Source organism: Sitodiplosis mosellana, unplaced genomic scaffold, assembly GCF_009176505.1.
Source record: "Sitodiplosis mosellana isolate CC-2019 unplaced genomic scaffold, AAFC_SMos_1.0 Smas_scaffold_1, whole genome shotgun sequence".
NCBI lineage: Eukaryota > Metazoa > Arthropoda > Insecta > Diptera > Cecidomyiidae > Sitodiplosis > Sitodiplosis mosellana.
The window spans coordinates 1,513,514-1,519,726 of record NW_022595244.1 but is presented as its reverse complement, the minus strand read 5'-3'; the positions used below and the strand labels follow the sequence as shown (position 1 = coordinate 1,519,726).

The 6,213-nt window shown below is 35.1% G+C and overlaps 1 protein-coding gene across 5 annotated transcripts in view; it reads right to left on the bottom strand.

Annotated features, from left to right (window-relative positions):
- The window catches only part of LOC129570666 (probable cationic amino acid transporter), a 41,598-nt gene that overhangs the window by 28,688 nt on the left and 6,697 nt on the right, over positions 1-6,213 (bottom strand). For 4 of the 5 annotated variants that reach the window (XM_055450390.1, XM_055450382.1, XM_055450363.1 and 1 more), the window contains exon 2: positions 5,059-5,374. The exons of the other annotated variant lie outside the window; for it this stretch is intronic. The gene's annotated coding sequence lies outside the window, so the exon portion shown is untranslated. The remainder of the gene's footprint in view (positions 1-5,058; positions 5,375-6,213) is intronic. 5 annotated transcript variants of the gene reach the window in all.

Genomic DNA, 6,213 nt, shown 5'->3' with positions numbered 1-6,213 from the left:
TGTTTATGAATTCATATGTGAAATTTGCTAGAAATTGAAGAACTTTTCATTTCCAGTTCATAAAATGGGCGAAATAACGCATAAACAATTTGATGTTCGTGAACATCAATATTGGTGACAAGCAAGCTTCACTTTTTTTCCACTACGAAGTACACGGGCGCTGCTTGTACGAAATTCCGTTTGTATGAAGCATGTCACGCCGATGTTTCAAATAAAAGAAGGACAAAATTAAGAGAGAGAAAAAAATCGATACAATGGTCGTTCCATCGGCGATAAGCTCATAACGTACAAAAGACATTTTATTTAAGCATCTGACATTATCATTTGATCGTTGAGTGACTTCATATCTATTCACATAAAAATACCATTGTACGCTACAAGCCACCGCCGCCGCCGCCACCTCCAACCATTTTTATTCATGAAGTATTTTCCAAAAGCGAATTCCAATAAAATTGTGAATTATAATATGCAGTTATGCATTCAACACAGCTCCCAATTGTGCTCTTAACGTTATTATAATTTGTTCCAGTTGCGAATTTTTATGCTGACGAAGCACCATGCAAAGCACACACCAATACACACAGACTCATTGAAAATAAAGTCTTTTTTTAGGTCTTGGTTGTTCTCATTCCTTCGCTTGTTCTTTTTTTATAACTTGCATTTAAAACATGCACCTCATTACATATTCAATAATAGTCATATTTATATAGCGACAGACCAGTCGTATACGTACAGTAATAGGTTTGTTTGCTTTGTTCAATCAACATGATATTTCAATACACAATCAAAAGCAGAACTTTAGCCACCAGCTCTTTTGAACGAAAAGATGACAATAACCGAACATACAAAACCTTACCCAATGAATTCTATGACCAGGCGAATTGGAACGCATAAACGAGTAGTTGTTCAACTTGTGCATGTATTTTCTCTCTCTCTCTCTCACTCCATCTATTTCTTTCTCTTATTCTCTCTGCCCGTCTCTCTATCTCCAAATCGTCATTTTGCATTGTTGCTGCGTTCCACACCAAAACTAAACGGACAGATAAAATTCACGATAAGTGGAAAACTTTGTTCTTATTTTATCGTTCGTTCGGTGTGCTGCTGTCACATACACAAATGGACGCAAATATGACAGTCCCTTAGCGATGTACACAGTACAACAATGGCAAAAAGAAGAAAAAGAAGAACGCGATGGTGTTGTTGAGCGGTTCAAATGAGGAGATGGCATAATTAGAAAGTGATAAACATTTTCATTTTCATTGGTCAAGGTAAAAATAAATGTTGTCGATTCATCGGTATATACGAAACAGAAAAGAAAATAGTTTCGTTGGCGTCGTCATAACGAGCGACCCGTTTCACCTCCATATTTTGCGTATATAGACAAAGTTTTACTTTGTTTTTGATTTGTTATTTACCAGCATTGTTGCTCATTCTTTCGTTGTTGCTGTGAACTTTGTCGTTGTAAAGATAAAAATAGCAATACCAAAACAAATATCCGAGAGACACAAGTTTATTCTTGCAGAATCAGCGGAGAGAAATATAGTTTTCCTAACATATTTCGATTTTTTTTTTGTCAGAAAAAGTGTTTTTAACAAAATTCGATTTTGAAATTTTGAGGTTTTGGAATTGAATTTTGTTCATTTTTTCATGAAGAATTTTATGGTGGTTTCAGTTTTCATTTATGATGAGTCTTTTTGAAAAATTTGCCAGGTTAATAACAAAAATATGTTATTGATATGTTAATAAGATCAGTATCTTATTAACTAGCATTTTTGGGTTAATTTTTCAAAATGCTCAATCGAAGCTTCAAACTGAAACCACCACAAAATTCTTCGTGAGAAACTAAACAAAATCCGAATTTAAAACCCCAGAATTTCAAAGTCGAATTTTGTTGAAAAACACTTTTTCTGAAAAAAATCGAAATATGTTAGGAAAACTATAGAGAGAAAAAAAAATTGTTGCAAAATCGGTTGCAAGTTTGAATGTCTGACACATGAATAGTTAACGATTGAAATGATTTGCAATGGGGGATGAAAGCAGCTTCAACAGCAACCATTGTATCTTTTAGACTGTAGATTCAAGAATGTAGATTCAAAACAGAGCAGAATTGAAGTTGCAAATTGGTATTTTGCACAGTTCATTCGTTCGTTCGCTATTTTTTCGCTATGCATTAAAGTGGAAACAATTCTATTCAGTTCCCGTTTTTTTCTCTCTTCAAAACAGAAATGCACGATACGTTACTATTTTTGAATCGATCGCAAAACCATAACAATAACTTGTTATTCGAACACATTTCGAGTGGAACGATATATTAAAATGGGCATTCATGTGTATATAGTGAGAGGGAGCACAACAAAGCAACATTATAATGGAACTGAAAATGGAAAATACCTGGAATGAAATCACGTTGCTTTATGATATCGCTTTGTGTGTTGGCCAAACTGACCGCGTTCAACGGCATGAGTGGCGTTCAAAGGTCAACCGCTTATATATGTTCACAATTTGGAATTTTTCGATAAAATAAAAGTAGGTTTCCTCCCGTTTCCGATAATAGAAAAAAGGATGATGTCTCTTGAGAGATTGTTAAATAGGAAACGCTGTTCGTTTTACTACACTCTTTGCTACCGTCATTAAATTTGAATGGAACGAACGGACATTAGATCGATCATTGCTATGACTGCCGAACACGACCGAACACAGAATTTGTTGAAAGCTGATGGTGATCGGGAGAGTGAGTGTAATGTCATGGTAATCATTGCGGAGAGCAAAAAGTTACTAAAACAAAACCACTTCACCGACAAACAATGACAATGGCGTCAAACATAAATAAACACAATCTCAATTGCTATCAATTGTATAGTTTTCCTAAGATATTTCGATTTTTTTCAGAAAAAGTGTTTTTAACAAAATTCGATTTTGAAATTTTGAGGTTTTGGAATTTAATTTTGTTCAGTTTTTCATCAAGAATTTTATGGTGGTTTCAGTTTTCATTTATGATGAGTCGTTTTGAAAAATTTGCCAGGTTAATAACGAAAATATGTTATTAATATGTATATAATATATCTTATTAACTAGCATTTTCGGGTTAATTTTTCAAAATGCTCAATCGAAGCTTCAAACTGAAACCACCACAAAATTCTTCGTGAGAAACTAAACAAAATCCGAATTTAAAACCCCAGGTTTTCAAAGTAGAATTTTGTTGAAAAACACTTTTTTTTGAAAAAAATCGAAATATGTTAGGAAAACTATAATCAATTGTAACAAGTCAACCAAAGCAGAGAAAAAAAATTGAGCGCAATGTAATTGTGTGCGTGGGGTGTTCATCCATTCGTTCAACAAACACTTGATTAGTTTTTCGGTTTAGTTTTCCCCCTTGGCTGTGGTGTTTTTTCAAAGTTAAATTGCGCCAAAGAAATACACAGTCTACAAGTTCAACCCATTCAATATTCTATTTCGTCCATATGATTTTGGGCCGGGCAAAGAATTCAGAGATTTAATTTTCGCAACGACAAACACAGAAAAAGTGGGGAAAAACCATTGCAAAGAAAGTTGATACGATTTGGTTTTTATTTGTATTTGCGTTTGCAGCTGCCGAACAGCGCACTGTCTATGTCTTTTCAAGCAAATTGCGGCCATGAACGGCTTTCTGTTTAGCTGTACATTGATATTACCGTTTTGTTTGTTCTTTATCCATCCATGAGTAATACGCTCAGCAGAGTGCGTCTGATTCTGAGCTCACGCTACACATTGCACGAAATACTTTTTGTGTATGGCAAACGCAGCGAAAATCGTTTTCTCTTGTTTTCTTTTTCTTCTTCTTCTTTTGCTCCACTCAATCGGTATGGAAACGAGCAAAACAAATTCGTTAGTAAATTTTGTGCTTCCGAGAATCAACAAATGGAACACACAAAAAAACAACAACAGGAGAAGTACTTTATCTCCACAAAATATGAGCCAAATAGAGAGTGTCTGTTATCGAATGAATGCGGTTGGCTTTTTGTTTGTGTGTGTATGTGACTGAACAGCATGAACCATACACACACACACACTACCAATATTGAGAAGTAAACCATCGAATTGAAAGTCGATGTTAGTTCGATGCTACTTTTTGATGTAATGCCTTTTCCTTATGTTCAAACTGTCGAGACTCGAATAGACTTCATTCGGCAGCACATTTACTGAATGACTTGCAATTTATTTTTGCCGATGCGAGACGAAAAAGAAGTGAGAAGGAAAGAAAGAACGAACAGAGATAAAATGCGCTTTGATGAGACTTCCATTGAAACATGTACGTAGTAACCATAATCGAGGGAATTTATAACCTTTTTCCGATCTACTTTGGACCATTGACAAAGCATTTCCGCTTTTATTCGTGTTCGATGCTCGTGTTTCCCCCTTTCTAACTGAATCACCGCCGACACAACAGAAAAATTCGATACTAAATCCACTGTAAAATGTGCAAATATTTTCAACAACATCCAAAGCAGCAACACTGTGTATGGTACACGTTCCATTTCTATCGTACGCACCCGATAGATAATTTTGCAAAAGCTAACGAATGCCATTAGGTGGCACAAACACGTATTCCCATGCAATTGATAGATTTATGTAATTTCGTTTCTCTATCTCGACGCATCCATTCGTTTTATCTTATTTTTATGGCTTTCACATTCTTTTATTCGTTTCATAAATTTCGCGTCGGCTAAACCAACAAGAACAACAAGAAAATGATGCATGCATACGCACACCCACTTTAAATTTATCGATACTGGAAGTATAAGTTTAGCTAGAGCTCGATTAAAGTATTTATGCAAGGCATTTTTCCCTTTACGTCATGTCACTTTTCTGCCAATACAACAGCGCAGAGAATTCCATTTGCATTTCCTCCAATAGGAATCGAAAAAAAAAACCAAAAGAAGGTGTTGGCATTGAGGTAAACAGGGTTTTATGCCAATGGTTTTGTTCTGGTTTTTGGTGAGTGCGAGCAACAGAAATAAAAGTGTTGCTGCTGCCTTTCCCTAATAATTGTGCTTTTATATCCTTAAGGAATTGAATTACCTTCTTGGTCTGAGAATCGTCTCTTTCTTCTCCGGTTGTTGGTGCTTGGGCGCTGGTAATGTACGTTGTGTCCGTTTCAATTGTTTTTTTTATTTGCAGTTGCAGCTTTTTCACTGAATTACATTGCCTTTTAGCTCATTCAGTCATCAAAAAAAACTTTACTCCATTACCGACAACATTGACTTAATACAACTGAACTAACGCTTTGGCATTGATTTTCTGTTCACTTGAATATTCTCTCACTCTCATACACACACAGAAAGTACGGTAATCGTTGTTTTTATGTCAGGCGCTTGAGAGATGGTCATGCTTCAATCTAAAAATAAATACATGAAAAATGTGATAAATAAGAAAGAAAACTGGGCAGAAATGGAGAAAAATAAAATGAAATTCGATCAAGAGTGCTCGGTATCAAATCACAATCATTTTGTTTTGTTTTTTTTTTTATTTGAAAGGGCATTTGAATATTTAAACGTTTCCTGATTTAAATTAAATTGATCGCTTTGGTGAAGAAAATAAAACAGGCTCGAACCCCGGAAAAATGCAAATTTGTTCCGTTTGACCGTATTCATTTGCATCCTATTACTTTTCCGTACACAATGTGTCAAGGGAAAGTATAGGAATTGGTCCCGAAAACTTTTTTCGCAAAATTGGTTTAGATCATCATAAAAACTCATGAAACGCGTAGAAAACCACTTTTTGAGACACTTTTCCGTTCGTGTGCCGTCGTCGTTGTCGTCGTCGTCGTTGGTGTTTGTTAACACGATAACTCAAAAAATAATTGAGATAATCAAAATCTGGAAATGCCAAAAGTTTTGTATCTAAAACACTTAGTTTAAGTTCGAACATGAGCCATTTTCGATTTGATCCTGGGGTACTTGCCCTAAGAGAAACCTCAAAAAATTGACACTTTTGTATGGGAGGTACCCGTTAATCGATTCTGATTGGCTTTCCGAGGATTCATTTTTTGGAGAAAAAATAAGATTCTGAACCTCAGAAAGTTTAAAGCCAGTAAGAATCGGTTTACGGGTACCTCTCATACAAAATCGTCAAAGTTTTAGTTAAATTGACCGATTTTTCACCTTTTTTTTTCATTTTTATATTTTCACTGCTTTTATTTCAAGAAAATTCAAAAAAAATAACCAAAAGTACATA